General features: G+C 42.8%; 24 non-coding genes across 24 annotated transcripts in view; all 24 read right to left on the reverse strand.

The window, feature by feature from the left end:
* Positions 1–535: 535 nt before the first annotated feature.
* trnaq-uug (transfer RNA glutamine (anticodon UUG)) lies at positions 536–607 on the reverse strand. Its single transcript has one exon. It is a non-coding gene; the product is annotated as a tRNA-Gln (tRNA).
* A 239-nt stretch (positions 608–846) lies between these two features.
* On the reverse strand, positions 847–918 carry trnaq-cug (transfer RNA glutamine (anticodon CUG)). The gene has a single exon. It is a non-coding gene; the product is annotated as a tRNA-Gln (tRNA).
* A 484-nt stretch (positions 919–1,402) lies between these two features.
* Positions 1,403–1,474, reverse strand: trnaq-uug (transfer RNA glutamine (anticodon UUG)). The gene has a single exon. It is a non-coding gene; the product is annotated as a tRNA-Gln (tRNA).
* A 239-nt stretch (positions 1,475–1,713) lies between these two features.
* trnaq-cug (transfer RNA glutamine (anticodon CUG)) lies at positions 1,714–1,785 on the reverse strand. Its single transcript has one exon. It is a non-coding gene; the product is annotated as a tRNA-Gln (tRNA).
* A 521-nt stretch (positions 1,786–2,306) lies between these two features.
* trnaq-cug (transfer RNA glutamine (anticodon CUG)) lies at positions 2,307–2,378 on the reverse strand. The gene has a single exon. It is a non-coding gene; the product is annotated as a tRNA-Gln (tRNA).
* Positions 2,379–2,589: 211 nt separating this feature from the next.
* On the reverse strand, positions 2,590–2,661 carry trnaq-cug (transfer RNA glutamine (anticodon CUG)). Its single transcript has one exon. It is a non-coding gene; the product is annotated as a tRNA-Gln (tRNA).
* A 181-nt stretch (positions 2,662–2,842) lies between these two features.
* Positions 2,843–2,914, reverse strand: trnaq-cug (transfer RNA glutamine (anticodon CUG)). Its single transcript has one exon. It is a non-coding gene; the product is annotated as a tRNA-Gln (tRNA).
* Positions 2,915–3,124: 210 nt separating this feature from the next.
* On the reverse strand, positions 3,125–3,196 carry trnaq-cug (transfer RNA glutamine (anticodon CUG)). The gene has a single exon. It is a non-coding gene; the product is annotated as a tRNA-Gln (tRNA).
* Positions 3,197–3,372: 176 nt separating this feature from the next.
* trnaq-cug (transfer RNA glutamine (anticodon CUG)) lies at positions 3,373–3,444 on the reverse strand. Its single transcript has one exon. It is a non-coding gene; the product is annotated as a tRNA-Gln (tRNA).
* Positions 3,445–3,654: 210 nt separating this feature from the next.
* Positions 3,655–3,726, reverse strand: trnaq-cug (transfer RNA glutamine (anticodon CUG)). Its single transcript has one exon. It is a non-coding gene; the product is annotated as a tRNA-Gln (tRNA).
* A 298-nt stretch (positions 3,727–4,024) lies between these two features.
* Positions 4,025–4,096, reverse strand: trnaq-cug (transfer RNA glutamine (anticodon CUG)). The gene has a single exon. It is a non-coding gene; the product is annotated as a tRNA-Gln (tRNA).
* A 181-nt stretch (positions 4,097–4,277) lies between these two features.
* On the reverse strand, positions 4,278–4,349 carry trnaq-cug (transfer RNA glutamine (anticodon CUG)). The gene has a single exon. It is a non-coding gene; the product is annotated as a tRNA-Gln (tRNA).
* A 7,863-nt stretch (positions 4,350–12,212) lies between these two features.
* Positions 12,213–12,284, reverse strand: trnaq-uug (transfer RNA glutamine (anticodon UUG)). Its single transcript has one exon. It is a non-coding gene; the product is annotated as a tRNA-Gln (tRNA).
* Positions 12,285–12,494: 210 nt separating this feature from the next.
* Positions 12,495–12,566, reverse strand: trnaq-cug (transfer RNA glutamine (anticodon CUG)). Its single transcript has one exon. It is a non-coding gene; the product is annotated as a tRNA-Gln (tRNA).
* Positions 12,567–12,776: 210 nt separating this feature from the next.
* trnaq-cug (transfer RNA glutamine (anticodon CUG)) lies at positions 12,777–12,848 on the reverse strand. The gene has a single exon. It is a non-coding gene; the product is annotated as a tRNA-Gln (tRNA).
* A 176-nt stretch (positions 12,849–13,024) lies between these two features.
* trnaq-cug (transfer RNA glutamine (anticodon CUG)) lies at positions 13,025–13,096 on the reverse strand. Its single transcript has one exon. It is a non-coding gene; the product is annotated as a tRNA-Gln (tRNA).
* A 210-nt stretch (positions 13,097–13,306) lies between these two features.
* On the reverse strand, positions 13,307–13,378 carry trnaq-cug (transfer RNA glutamine (anticodon CUG)). The gene has a single exon. It is a non-coding gene; the product is annotated as a tRNA-Gln (tRNA).
* A 210-nt stretch (positions 13,379–13,588) lies between these two features.
* Positions 13,589–13,660, reverse strand: trnaq-cug (transfer RNA glutamine (anticodon CUG)). The gene has a single exon. It is a non-coding gene; the product is annotated as a tRNA-Gln (tRNA).
* A 211-nt stretch (positions 13,661–13,871) lies between these two features.
* On the reverse strand, positions 13,872–13,943 carry trnaq-cug (transfer RNA glutamine (anticodon CUG)). The gene has a single exon. It is a non-coding gene; the product is annotated as a tRNA-Gln (tRNA).
* Positions 13,944–14,124: 181 nt separating this feature from the next.
* On the reverse strand, positions 14,125–14,196 carry trnaq-cug (transfer RNA glutamine (anticodon CUG)). Its single transcript has one exon. It is a non-coding gene; the product is annotated as a tRNA-Gln (tRNA).
* A 209-nt stretch (positions 14,197–14,405) lies between these two features.
* Positions 14,406–14,477, reverse strand: trnaq-uug (transfer RNA glutamine (anticodon UUG)). Its single transcript has one exon. It is a non-coding gene; the product is annotated as a tRNA-Gln (tRNA).
* A 210-nt stretch (positions 14,478–14,687) lies between these two features.
* On the reverse strand, positions 14,688–14,759 carry trnaq-cug (transfer RNA glutamine (anticodon CUG)). Its single transcript has one exon. It is a non-coding gene; the product is annotated as a tRNA-Gln (tRNA).
* Positions 14,760–14,969: 210 nt separating this feature from the next.
* trnaq-cug (transfer RNA glutamine (anticodon CUG)) lies at positions 14,970–15,041 on the reverse strand. The gene has a single exon. It is a non-coding gene; the product is annotated as a tRNA-Gln (tRNA).
* Positions 15,042–15,239: 198 nt separating this feature from the next.
* Positions 15,240–15,265, reverse strand: part of trnaq-cug (transfer RNA glutamine (anticodon CUG)) — a 72-nt gene continuing 46 nt past the window's right edge. Inside the window, exon 1 of the tRNA in view lies at positions 15,240–15,265. This exon is cut by the window's right edge and continues 46 nt beyond it. This is a non-coding gene — a tRNA (tRNA-Gln).

Raw genomic sequence — 15,265 nt, forward strand, 5'->3', positions numbered from 1 at the left:
AATATCCAATCGAATTTCCAGGTCCAGCAAGTATCTAATCGAGTTACCAGGACCAGCAAGGATCCAAAGAAATGTTCAGGAGGTTCCATGGAAAGATACTTTACTAACCCAGACTGAAATTCAGGAAACGTTGAGGTCCGATCTGGATCCAAACACATTTCTAGAAGCGGGATGGATACAAAATATTTTCATGGATCAGCAAATATTCAATCGAATTTCCAGAAACAGCAAGTATCTAATCAAGTTTCCAGAACCAGCAAGGATCCAAAAGAATTTTCAGGAGGTTCCATGGAAAGATACTTTACTAACCCAGATTGAAATTCAGCAAACGTTGAGGTCCGATCTGGATCCAAACACATTTCTAGAAGCGGGATGGATACGAAAAGTTTTCATGGATCAGCAAATATTCAATTGAATTTCCAGAACCAGCAAGTATCAAATCGAATTTCCAGGTCCAGCAAGTATCCAAACTAATTTTCAGGAGGTTCCATAGAAAGATACTTTACTAACCCAGACTGAAATTAAGGAAACATTGAGGTCTCACCGAGATTTGAACTCGGATCACTGGATTCAAAGTCCAGAGTGCTAACCATTACACCATGGGACCATAAAGTCCAGAACCGATCTGGATCAAAACACATTTCTAGAAGCGGGATGGATACAAAAAATTTTCATGGATCAGCAAATATTCAATCGAATTTCCAGAACCAGGAAGTATCCAATCGAATTTCCAGGTCCAGCAAGTATCTAATCGAGTTACCAGGACCAGCAAGGATCCAAAAAAATTTTCAGGAGGTTCCATGGAAAGATACTTTACTAACCCAGATTGAAATTCAGGAAACGTTGAGGTCTCACCGAGATTTGAACTCGGATCGCTGGATTCAGAGCCCAGAGTGCTAACCATTACACCATGAGACCATAAAATCCAGATCCAACCGTGATCCAAAAAATTTTCTAGAAGTAAGAAGGATACAAAAAATTTTCATGGATCAGCCAATTTCCAATCGAAATTCCAGAAACAGCAAGTATCCAATCGAATTTCCAGAACCAGCAAGGATCCAAAAAAATGTTCAGGAGGTTCCATGGAAAGATACTTTACTAACCCAGACTGAAATTCAGGAAACGTTGAGGTCTCACCAAGATTTGAACTCGGATCGCTGGATTCAGAGTCCAGAGTGCTAACCATTACACCATAAAATCCAGAACCAACCATGATCCAAACACATTTCCAGAAGCGGGATGGATACAAAAAATTTTCATGGATCAGCAAATATTCAATCGAATTTCCAGAACCAGCAAGTATCCAATCGAATTTCCAGGACCAGCAAGGATCCAAACAAATTTTCAGGAGGTTCCATGGAAAGATACTTTACTAACCCAGACTGAAATTCAGGAAATATTGAGGTCTCACCGAGATTTGAACTCGGATCACTGGATTCAAAGTCCAGAGTGCTAACCATTACACCATGAGACCATAAAATACAGAACCAACCATGATCCAAAGACATTTCTAGAAGCGGGATGGATACAAAAAATTTTCATGGATCAGCAAATATTCAATCGAATTTCCAGAAACAGCAAGTATCCAATCGAATTTCCAGGACCAGCAAGTATCTAATCGAGTTACCAGGACCAGCAAGGATCCAAAAAAATGTTCAGGAGGTTCCATGGAAAGATACTTTACTAACCCAGCCTGAAACTCAGGAAACGTTGAGGTCTCACCGAGATTTGAACTCGGATCGCTGGATTCAGAGTCCAGAGTGCTAACCATTACACCATGAGACCATAAAATCCAAAACCAACCGTGATCCAAACAAATTTCTAGAAGCAAGTAGGATACAAAGAAATTTCCTGGAAAAGCAAGTATCCAATCGAATTTCCAGAAACAGCAAGTATCCAATCGAATTTCCAGGACCAGCAAGGGTCCAAACAAATTTTCAGGAGGTTCCATGGAAAGATACTTTAATAACCCAGATTGAAATTCAGGGAACGTTGAGGTCTCACCGAGATTTGATCCAGAACCAACCAGGATACAAACACATTTCTAGAAGCGGGATGGATACAAAAAATGTTCATGGATCAGCAAATTTCCAATCGAATTTCCAGAAACAGCAAGTATTCAATAGAATTTCCAGGACCAGCAAGGATACAAATTTTTTTTCATGGATCAGCAAATTTCCAATTGAATTTCCAGAAACAGCAAGTATTCAATCGAATTTCCAGGACCAGCAAGGATACAAAAAAATTTTCAGGAGGTTCCATGGAAAGATACTTTACTAACCCAGATTGAAATTCAGGAAACGTTGAGGTCTCACCGAGATTTGAACTCGGATCGCTGGATTCAGAGTCCAGAGTGCTAACCATTACACCATGAGACCATAAAACCCAGAACCAACCAGGATACAAACACATTTCTAGAAGCAAGAAGGATCCAAAATCTTTTTCATGGATCAGCAAATTTCCAATCGAATTTCCAGAAACAGCAAGTATTCAATCGAATTTACAGGACCAGCAAGGATCCAAAAATATTTTCAGGAGGTTCCATGGAAAAATAATTTACTAACCCACATTGAAATTCAGGAAACGTTGAGGTCTCACCGAGATTTGAACTCGGATCGCTGGATTCAGAGTCCAGAGTGCTAACCATTACACCATGAGAGCATAAAATCTAGAATCGACCGGGATCCAAACAAATTTCTAGAAGCAGGAAGGATACAAACAAATTTCCTGGAAAAGCACGTATCCAATCGAATTTCCAGAACCAACAATTATCCAATCAAATTTCCAGGAGGATCCATGGAAAGATACTTTACTAACCCAGATTGAAACTCAGGAAACATTGAGGTCTCACCGAGATTTGAACTCGGATCGCTGGAATCAGAGTCCAGAGTGCTAACCATTACACCATGAGACCATAAAATCCAGAACTGACCGTGATCCAAGTACATTTCTAGAAGCGGGATGGATACAAAAAATGTTCATGGATCAGCAAATATTCAATCGAATTTCCAGAAACAGCAAGTATCTAATCGAATTTCCAGGACCAGCAAGGATCCAAACACATTTTCAGGAGGTTCCATGGAAAGATACTTTACTAACCAAGATTGAAATTCAGGGAAGGTTGAGGTCTCACCGAGATTTGAACTCGGATCGCTGGATTCAGAGTCCAGAGTGCTAACCATTACACCATGAGACCATAAAATCCAGAACAAACCGGGATCCAAAAAAATTTTTAGAAGCAAGAAGGATACAAAAAAATGTCCTGGAAAAGCAAGTATCCAATCGAATTTCCAGAAGAGTATCCAATCGAATTTCCAGGAAGATCCATGGAAAGATACTTTACTAACCCAGGTTGAAATACAGGAAACGTTGAGGTCTCACCGAGATTTGAACTCGGATCGCTGGATTCAGAGTCCAGAGTGCTAACCATTACACCATGAAACCATAAAATCCAGAACCGACCGTGATCCAAACACATTTCTAGAAGCGGGATGGATACAAAAAATGTTCATGGATCAGCAAATTTCCAATCGAATTTCCAGAAACAGCAAGTATTCAATAGAATTTCCAGGACCAGCAAGGATACAAAAAAATCTTCAGGAGGTTCCATGGAAAAATACTTTACTATCCCAGATTGAGATTCAGGAAACGTTGAGGTCTCACTGAGATTTGAACTCGGATCGCTGGATTCAGAGTCCAGAGTGCTAACCATTACACCATGAGACCATTAAATCCAGAACTGACCGTGATCCAAACACATTTCTAGAAGCGGGATGGATACAAAAAATGTTCATGGATCAGCAAATTTCCAATCGAATTTCCAGAAACAGCAAGTATTCAATAGAATTTCCAGGACCAGCAAGGATACAAATTTTTTTTCATGGATCAGCAAATTTCCAATCGAATTTCCAGAAACAGCAAGTATTCAATCGAATTTACAGGACCAGCAAGGATCCAAAAATATTTTCAGGAGGTTCCATGGAAAAATACTTTACTAACCCACATTGAAATTCAGGAAACGTTGAGGTCTCACCGAGATTTGAACTCGGATCGCTGGATTCAGAGTCCAGAGTGCTAACCATTACACCATGAGACCATAAAATCTAGAATCGACCGGGATCCAAACAAATTTCTAGAAGCAGGAAGGATACAAACAAATTTCCTGGAAAAGCACGTATCCAATCGAATTTCCAGAACCAACAATTATCCAATCAAATTTCCAGGAGGATCCATGGAAAGATACTTTACTAACCCAGATTGAAACTCAGGAAACATTGAGGTCTCACCGAGATTTGAACTCGGATCGCTGGAATCAGAGTCCAGAGTGCTAACCATTACACCATGAGACCATAAAATCAAGAACTGACCGTGATCCAAGTACATTTCTAGAAGCGGGATGGATACAAAAAATGTTCATGGATCAGCAAATATTCAATCGAATTTCCAGAAACAGCAAGTATCTAATCGAGTTTCCAGACCAGCAAGGATAAAAAAAAAATTTCAGGAGGTTCCATGGAAAGATATGTAACCCCTTTCCCAGGTAGCTAATTAGTAATGATGGGGTGTTGTAGTACACTGGAACGGGGCCTGAGTTCGTCTAGTTTTGGCGCAACATACCGGTAAGGACCTGAATAATAATATGAAATAATATGGCGGTGCCTCCAATGATATCTAAGAAGTAGCACAAATTAGGTACTTCCCCTTTAAAAAGGTCTTGACTGACTTATATTTCAAATAACCACAGAGTATTGACTTTATAATCAAAACACAGATTTATTTTTAGCAAACAGTTATTTTATGAAACAATATGAAAGGTAGTCAAATTAGTTAACAGGTTCACTGTTGACCTTTAAAGGTGTACTGGTAACAAAGTTCAAAAACCCAATAAGGAACTCACAGTTTTGATCCACCTTAAATCAATGAATGAATGAAAATGACCATAAGTCACGATACCCACAGCCCACACTCACACACACACTGGGCTCTTAAAGAAAATGAAAAATAAAATAAAGCGTTGCAGGCCCAGTCGATGCTCGTGAGCGGTGAGGCCAAAAACGAAAAGGCCGATTCACTGGGTTACCAGCATAAAATAAAACAGAACGTGCAAAGGTACTCACGAATCCAACAGTCAGAGATGTGGGGATGGGAAAAAAGGCAGAAAGGCACGACGTGGTTTCGGCGGTCAGGATGAAGCGGGCAACTTCACCAGGCAGGAACACGTGCTCTCAAGTACAGCAGCTTCAGTCTCTCACGGTCCAGGGCTCTCCTGGTCCTCGCTCTCTCCCATACGGCAAATGTGCAGTCCTGAACCAAATAACTCCTTTTAATTTTAACACCACAGGCTGACTCGTGGCAAAGACTCACAGTAAACACCATTAGCAATTGCTAGCCGCAATGCAAAATCACAATATAAAAGTCTATGAGCATGTTAAACCAACGGCTAGCAGCGCTTAGCATTTTAGCTCGTTTTTACACATGTCAAAAACAGTAAGTATATAAAACACATTCATTTACCTCTGGCAGCTTCTCAGAGTACACACACATCCACTACACGACGACTCTCCGTCAGTCTTGGGAGTTTAGAATGTTCTTACTTTAATTTTACTATAGGCTTCAGCATACAGCTCTCGTGCTCGACGCAGCAAAAACGGCTCTGCCGATATATCATTGATGCGCCCGGGATGACGCTAAGCACCTCCTACCTGAACAAGGTGAGGACAGGATTGGCTCAGGACTGGTGGCCCAAGATGAGATCATGAGAGGATGCTCCACTGTACCCAAAATTAACACCAACAAAACACTTTACTCTCTGACTTTTTAACTGTAAATAGAATGAAATTTTAACATGTTATACTACAGCATTTTTAAACATAGTTACACCTTATGAACTATTATTGATTAATAACTTAAAACATTTTATCCTCTAAATAAAGAATGAAATAAGAGCCACAGGGCTACAATCTCCCCTTTCTAAAAGGTGTTGATGTCCTCATCACACAAGTTTTACATCAGTCACATTCAATATTTTGTCACTATCAACGTCTGGCATATAGGCTACAGACTAAGGTCTTAAACAGGTGTTTTCATCACATCATTATACATTATCCCAACTTTTACATATCATTGGGGAGTCTCTTTTGATAGTAATTCTCAATCCTCTATGTACAACCACAATAGGTTCATTTGTGGAATGGCCAGGTCTATCATAGCTTAGCCGAATGACTGGCTTCACTGGTCTTCGGGCAGGACGATCATGAACAGGGTTAGCACTACTTTGAGACTGACTAGTAGAGGGGAGTACTCCCCCTTCTAGACCTGTGTCCACCACAGTGTCATTTGGCAGTAGCTGAGTTTGCTCTGTATCTTGTCCTACTGGGATTATATCCACACCCTGCTCAGTGTCCACATCAATGTCCTCCTCAACATTATCCTGTGTCAGCGCATTTTCCAGGTGGACATCTCCACTTAACTGATCCGCCAGCAGATCAAGGGCAAGTAAGAGGTCATCCCTCCGGTCAGCAGGTACATCCCAGTATTCATCCTCATCTTCCGAGTGTTCCTCCTGGTTTGAGCTTTCATTTGGCCTTTCCTTTTGATGTGATCGGGTCACAGGTTTCTGTGGTAACTGATTCATCTCCAAATCTGAGGGAAACCTGACCAAATACCCAATGGGTAAAAGGTGGTCCCGGTGCAGAGTCTTGACGATGGCTCTTCCCTTTTCAGGTTTTACTCTATACACAGGTAAGTCTGGTAGTTTTTCCACAACGACGTAAGGGTTAGAGTGCCATTTGTCACCAAGTTTGTGCTTTCCAGGCAAACCTAGAGCTCGTACGAGCACACGATCACCTTTCTCCAACACTTGGTCTCTTACTCGATTGTCATAGTATCTTTTGTTTTTGTCATGTGACTTGTTAGCAACTGTCACTGCCAACTCGTACGCTCTCTTCAAGTCACTCTTCAATCTTGCTACATACTGTAAGTACTCTCCATGGTTGTTTCCATCAGGTGAAGTACCAAAGCATAGATCAATGGGAAGACGCGCCTCGCGCCCAAACATTAGGTAGTAGGGGGAGTAACCCGTCGCATCGTTGCGGGTACAGTTGTAGGCATGTACGAGTGCACTGACATACTGGCTCCATTTCTGTTTTTGACTGGGCTGGAGGGTACCAAGCATAGACAAAAGTGTTCGATTAAACCGCTCTGGCTGCGGGTCACCTTGGGGGTGATATGGAGTCGTTCTGGATTTCTTGATGCCTAACATCCCTAAGAGCTCTTTAATGAGACGACTCTCAAAGTCACGTCCTTGGTCAGAATGGATTCTGGATGGAAGACCATAATGCACAAAGAATTTCTCGACCAGCACCTTGGCGACAGTAGTTGCCCTTTGATCTTTGGTCACATATGCCTGTGCATAGCGGGTAAAGTGATCTGTAACCACAAGAACGCTGGTCAAACCTTTTGAGTCTGGCTCTTTAGACAAAAAGTCTATGCACACTAAGTCGAGGGGCCCGCTACTTGTTATCTGTTTCAAAGGTGCGGCCCTGTGAGGTAGTGTTTTACGAGCAACACATCGCCCGCAGTTTTTGATGTACTGGGAAATGTCAGAGGCCAATTTTGGCCAGTAAAATCGGTCTTTCATCAGGTCAGTGATGCGTTCAGCTCCCAGATGGCCAGAATCATCATGGATAGACTTAAGGACTTTGAGACGATATTCACTGGGAAGAACTAACTGACAAATAGACCTTCCCACTGGTCGGGTGGTTTTCCTGTACAACAGGCCTGATTTTATCAAGAGTCTGCTACTTTCTCGCTGCAACAAAGCAACATCTGGGGTGTGATTTTGGGAGGTCGCTGGCCAGACTCCATTTTGTACAGCCTGCTTGGCAATACTGATGGCAGGGTCCAAATCTTGTGCTTTTTGCAGCTCCTTGTTGCTTAACTGTTCCACAGAACTCACCCCAAGCTGAGTGGATAAGGTGTAAGCAGGTGGGATGACACTTGGAGGAACTCCCAGCTGGTCTATGAGACGGTATGGTAGCTCAGATGACAGAGACACTAATGGGGCGACAGAGAGCCTTGACACCTGATTGAGGGATGTGTCTCCACCCGTCGTCCTCTTGCATGGCATTTCTGGACAGCCAGTCCGCATCAACGTTTTCTTTGCCAGGCTTATACTTTATGTCAAAGTCGTATGTAGTTAAACTAGCTAACCACCTATGACCAGTAGCGCTCAATTTCGCAGTGGTGAGGACATACGTCAGCGGGTTGTTGTCTGTTCTAACTGTGAATTTGGCACCATAGAGATAATCGTGGAACTTATCCACTACGGCCCACTTCAAAGCTAGAAACTCAAGTTGGTGGACAGGGTAGTTTTTCTCTGATTGGCATAACTTACGACTAGCAAATGCTACAGGACGTAACCCCTCAGGGTATTCTTGATTGAGGACTGCTCCCAGTCCATCAAAGCTGGCATCTACATGTAGGATGTAGGGCTTTGTGGCATCTGCGAAAACCAATACCGGAGCACTAGTAAGGCATTGAATGATTTGGCGAAACGCATCTGTACAGGCTGGAGTCCAGCGCTCGCCGAATGGTTCAAATGGTCGGAAGTAGTCATTTTTGGGTCTGAGGGGCTTCTTTCCCTTCCTCACAGGAGGGTACCCTTTGGTCAAGTCGGTAAGAGGGCGCGCTATGGCTGAATAGTTTTTAATGAACTTACGGTAATAACCGCAGAACCCCAGAAATGACTGAAGTGACTTCAAGTGTGTGGGCGGCTGCCAATCTGCTACAGCCTTGATTTTGTCTGGGTCTGTTGCAATACCAGCTGCGGACACAATGTGTCCCACATACTTTACTTCAGGCTGGCAAAAGTGACATTTATCCAGCGAAAGTTTCAAACCGACCACTGCTAGTCGATCAAGTACGCGCAACAGACGCTCTTCGTGTTCCTCTAGAGTACAACCAAACACGATGAGGTCATCAAGGTAAACAAGACACTGAAGCAGGTTCATATCTCCCACTGCCTTTTCCATCAATCGTTGGAATGTAGCAGGGGCGCCGGTGATGCCTTGGGGCATCTGCTCGAATTGATAAAACCCAAGCGGGCAAATAAACGCTGTTTTCTCTTTGTCCTCCTCTGACATGGCGATTTGATAATAGCCAGAGAGGAGGTCAAGCACAGAGAACCAGCGGCTTCCAGTGAGGCTAGTTAACGCATCGTCAATACAAGGAAGGGTGTATTGGTCAGGTATGGTTTTCAAATTAAGGGTGCGATAGTCAATACACATCCTTATTCCACCATTTTTTTTCCTAGCTATCACTATGGGAGAGGCGTAAGGGCTCCGGGATTCTTTGATAATCCCTGCCGCAAGGAGCTCCTGTAGATGTTTGCGAACCTCATCAATTTCTGCTGGAGCAAGACGCCTGACTCTCTCTCGGAAAGGGCTAGGGTCTTTCAGCCTAATGTGGTGCTCTACGCCTTTAGCCAAACCCACATCCCACTCAGACAAGGAGAAAACCTGAGGCCGCTCGGCCAGTTTTTGGGCCAGTCTGTTCTTCCAGTTCTCTGGAATGGGAGAGTTACCAAAATTAAAGATAGCAGGGTCAAGTGGGCTAAGTGGGGTCTCTGTGCGCTGTAACTGAGTGACAACATCTGCTTTATGCACATAGGCGATCACTGTGCCTTTAGAGATTGCTTTTGGTTGGGCAGACTCATTTTTCAACAGCACAGAAAATCTGTTGCAATCCATCTCGGAAGAGAGCAGAACAGATGGGGGCATTAACACTCCAGCTGGAAGTGCTCCATTAGAAGGACTCTCTACCATGAGGATGCTATCTTTAAGTGTCTCGTTACTCGACACAGTGCAAATGGCTGAACGCTCGCCACCAGGAGGTACAGTAAGTGGTCCAGGTCCAGTCCACTTGACTACAGCTACGGGATCCCCAGGAGGGAGAAGGGACTTAGCCTTGAGAGGTAAGTGTGTGCTTACACGCATGGTTTGAGCAGGCTTGGGGTCACCTTTAACTACACTGGACCGATGTGAATGACTGAAAGCTCGGGCATTAGTGCCAACAATAAGTGGCAGTTTTTCAGGGCCACTACTTTCTGGGCAGACTAAAATAAACACCACCTTGGGCTCACACTGATCACCATCTTCAAGAAACTTTATCTCAGCTGCAATGTAGCCTTTATATGGGTAGCTAGCCTGACTTAGGCCCCATAGCTCCAAGGTTGAAATGGGATGAAGCGTTAAGTGGGACAAGTGCTTGTGGTAATAATCTTCAAAAACAATTGAGACATTTGAACCACCATCCATTAAAGCGTCACAAATGTGTCCCTCAATCATAACTCTCCCAGTGCTCGTTTCACCCACTAAGCCTTTAGGGATGTCGGGTGGCAGGTCTGGCGAACTGCTATCGAGTTGGCTTACATGTCCTGTTTTTACAGGGGGAATGGTTGAGGAGCCCCTTTGGTTATGTTTAAGCTTCTGGTTGCTTTTGATTAGCTTATTTATCACTTTGGAGGGGTTGTCAGTACCACTACAAGTTTTGGTGATGTGGCCATCTTCCTCACAGCGGTAGCAAAACACACTTTTATCATCTGTAGTGTTATTGCCTGTCTTAGGTTTAAAGGGCAATCTGGATTTAAACCTTTGAGGGTACTTTTCTGGTGTTCTGGGGGACTCTTGCATGGCTGATTGCTCTCTGAGCTGATTTAGCAGTTGCAAACTAGCCACTTGTTCCTTCAGTGACTGCACGTCAGGATCAATGGGCAACACTGAGGGTTTCTCTTTGACTGATAGCTGCTGTACTTTAGTTTCTAAAGCTTTGACTTGACTCTTAAGTGCATCTACTTCAGCAGAGTGGGCAACTTGGTCATCTGCTGTGCGCACCGTGTGCGTGCTAGTGGTGAGAGTTCGTTTTCTCATTCTCTGATCTTCCTCTACCCTAATCTCACTTAATAACTCCATGAAAGAGGGTGGGGTGCGCAACCTCTCCTTCAAACGCAACTGGAGTAACAGGATGTCTGACTCTGATGTTGCACCTCTTAATAGCTGCTCGACCCGGATACGGTCTCTGGACGCAGAAGGAAGGCCTCCTTTCTGAACTACTTTGGACAGCACCTTCTCTAATCTCCTCAAATAATCGGACAGTCTCTCACCTGACTTTTGCTGCATGGATCGGAAAGTAAAGTAAAAATCTTCACCAGACTTGGTGACTCCAAATGCATTTTCCAAAGCTGCCAGATAATCTTCTGGTCGCGCATCTGCATCATTGCACCGTACAGCTTGGATTATCTCAAATGCTGGACCTCTTAGACTTTCCGCAATCCTCTTTTTTTTTTCTTTTACAGAACCATCACATTCGTCCAACATCACCTGTGCCTGCTCGAGCCAGTTTTCGAGGCTCTCTTCCCCTGCGGGTGTTGGCAACACTCCTGAAAAGACACGTAACCTCCGAAAGGCGTTATTTTCTTGTGGGGGTCGCATTGTTTTCTCCAACAACTCTCCCACAGCACGAATGATGGAGGTGGGGTCCGACTGTGTGGATGTACTTTGCTCAAGTAATGGTTTGAGATCATTCATTGATTTACCTTCACTTTGCAGTAAACTTAGCAACTTCAATGTGAAGTCATCAGGAGGAGCAGCAGCGCATGTGAGAATGGTTGTCGTCCATGGGGTTCCACCACCAATGGGGTAGATCTCAGGGGGAACTGTTTGAGGGTCAACTGGGTTTCTGCACTCACAGAGTATCATCTCATGTTTTAGCGGTGGGAATACTTTTCTAGCTTTGTAGCGAACTCGGCCGAGTACTTTTACAGTTTCTAATGACTCTGTTATATCAGCTACAACAATCTCTTCAGGTACATCACCAAGTATCAGAGCATTGGCTGGATTTACTCCTAAGTTTTCACACCATTCCTGAAGCTTAGCTAGCAACTGAGGGTCAGGTGAGTGAGCCATTGTTCTTATATGGGTTTTGAACTTGTTACCTTAATTACAGTCAGTTATACAGTGAACCAATCCCAGCGGTGCCTCCATTTATGTAACCCCTTTCCCAGGTAGCTAATTAGTAATGATGGGGTGTTGTAGTACACTGGAACGGGGCCTGAGTTCGTCTAGTTTTGGCGCAACATACCGGTAAGGACCTGAATAATAATATGAAATAATACAGATACTTTACTAACCCAGACTGAAATTCAGGAAACGTTGAGGTCTCACCGAGATTTGAACTCGGATCACTGGATTCAAAGTCCAGAGTGCTAACCATTACACCATGAGACCATAAAATCCAGAACCAACCGTGATCCAAAAAATTTTCTAGAAGTAAGAAGGATACAAAAAATGTTCATGGATCAGCAAATTTCCAATCGAATTTCCAGAAACAGCAAGTATCCAATCGAATTTCCAGGACCAGCAAGGATCCAAACACATTTTCAGGAGGTTCCATGGAAAGATACTTTACTAACCCAGATTGAAATTCAGGGAACGTTGAGGTCTCACCGAGATTTGAACTCGGATCGCTGGATTCAGAGTCCAGAGTGCTAACCATTACACCATGAGACCATAAAATCCAGAACCAACCAGGATACAAACACATTTCTAGAAGCGGGATGGATACAAAAAATTTTCATGGATCAGCAAATTTCCAATCGAATTTCCAGAAACAGCAAGTATTCAATCGAATTTCCAGGACCAGCAAGGATCCAAAAAATGTTTCAGGAGGTTCCATGGAAAGATATTTTACTAACCCAGATTGAAATTCAGGAAACGTTGAGGTCTCACCGAGATTTGAACTCGGATCGCTGGATTCAGAGTCCAGAGTGCTAACCATTACACCATGAGACCATAAAATCCAGAACAAACCGGGATCCAAAAAAATTTTTAGAAGCAAGAAGGATACAAAAAAATGTCCTGGAAAAGCAAGTATCCAATCGAATTTCCAGAAGAGTATTCAATCTAATTTCCAGGAAGATCCATGGAAAGATACTTTACTAACCCAGATTGAAATTCAGGAAACGTTGAGGTCTCACCGAGATTTGAACTCGGATCGCTGGAATCAGAGTCCAGAGTGCCAACCATTACACCATGAGACCATAAAATCCAGAACCGACCGTGATCCAAACACATTTCTAGAAGCGGGATGGATACAAAAAATGTTCATGGATCAGCAAATTTCCAATCGAATTTCCAGAAACAGCAAGTATTCAATAGAATTTCCAGGACCAGCAAGGATACAAAAAAATCTTCAGGAGGTTCCATGGAAAGATACTTTACTATCCCAGATTGAGATTCAGGAAACGTTGAGGTCTCACTGAGATTTGAACTCGGATCGCTGGATTCAGAGTCCAGAGTGCTAACCATTACACCATGAGACCATAAAATCCAGAACCAACCGTGATCCAAACACATTTCTAGAAGCGGGATGGATACAAAAAATGTTCATGGATCAGCAAATTTCCAATCGAATTTCCAGAAACAGCAAGTATTCAATCGAATTTCCAGGACCAGCAAGGATACAAAAAATTTTTCAGGAGGTTCCATGGAAAGATACTTTACTAACCCAAATTGAAATTCAGGAAACGTTGAGGTCTCACCGAGATTTGAACTCGGATCGCTGGATTCAGAGTCCAGAGTGCTAACCATTACACCATGAGACCATAAAATCCAGAACCGACCGTGATCCAAACAAATTTCTAGAAGCAAGAAGGATCCAAAATCTTTTTCATGGATCAGCAAATTTCCAATCGAATTTCCAGAAACAGCAAGTATTCAATCGAATTTACTGGACCAGCAAGGATCCAAAAATATTTTCAGGACGTTCCATGGAAAAATACTTTACTAACCCAGATTGAAATTCAGGAAACGTTGAGGTCTCACCGAGATTTGAACTCGGATCGCTGGATTCAGAGTCCAGAGTGCTAACCATTACACCATGAGACCATAAAATCTAGAATCGACCGGGATCCAAACAAATTTCTAGAAGCAGGAAGGATACAAACAAATTTCCTGGAAAAGCACGTATCCAATCGAATTTCCAGAACCAACAATTATCCAATCAAATTTCCAGGAGGATTCATGGAAAGATACTTTACTAACCCAGATTGAAACTCAGGAAACATTGAGGTCTCACCGAGATTTGAACTCGGATCGCTGGAATCAGAGTCCAGAGTGCTAACCATTACACCATGAGACCATAAAATCCAGAACTGACCGTGATCCAAGCACATTTCTAGAAGTGGGATGGATACAAAAAATGTTCATGGATCAGCAAATATTCAATCAAATTTCCAGAAACAGCAAGTATCTAATCGAGTTTCCAGACCAGCAAGGATAAAAAAAAAAATTCAGGAGGTTCCATGGAAAGATACTTTACTAACCCAGACTGAAATTCAGGAAACTTTGAGGTCTCACCAAGATTTGAACTCGGATCACTGGATTCAAAGTCCAGAGTGCTAACCATTACACCATGAGACCATAAAATCCAGAACCAACCGTGATCCAAAAAATTTTCTAGAAGTAAGAAGGATACAAAAAATTTTCATGGATCAGCAAATTTCCAATCGAATTTCCAGAAACAGCAAGTATCTAACCGAGTTTCCAGGACCAGCAAGGATCCAAACTAATTTTCAGGAGGTTCCATGGAAAGATACTTTACTAACCCAGACTGAAATTCAGGAAACGTTGAGGTCTCACCGAGATTTGAACTCGGATCGCTGGATTCAGAGTCCAGAGTGCTAACCATTACACCATGGGACCATAAAATCCAGAACAAACCGGGATCCAAACAAATTTCTAGAAGCAGGAAGGATACAAACAAATTTCCTGGAAAAGCAAGTATCCAATCGAATTTCCAGAACCAGCAAGTATCCAATCGAGTATCCAGGTCCAGCAAGGATCCAATCGAATTTCCAGGAGGATCCATGGAAAGATACTTTACTAACCCAGATTGAAATTCAGGAAATGTTGAGGTCTCACCGAGATTTGAACTCGGATCGCTGGATTCAGAGTCCAGAGTGCTAACCATTACACCATGAGACCATAAAATCCAGAACAAACCGGGATCCAAAAAAAGTTCTATAAGAAAGAAGGATACAAAAAATGTTCATGGATCAGCAAATTTCCAGAAACAGCAAGTATCCAATCGAATTTCCAGGTCCAGCAAGGATCCAAACACATTTTCAGGAGGTTCCATGGAAAGATACTTTACTAACCCAGACTGAAATTCAGGAAATGTTGAGGTCTCACCGAGATTTGAACTCGGA

This window comes from Cololabis saira, chromosome 4 (assembly GCF_033807715.1).
Source record: "Cololabis saira isolate AMF1-May2022 chromosome 4, fColSai1.1, whole genome shotgun sequence".
Lineage (NCBI taxonomy): Eukaryota > Metazoa > Chordata > Actinopteri > Beloniformes > Belonidae > Cololabis > Cololabis saira.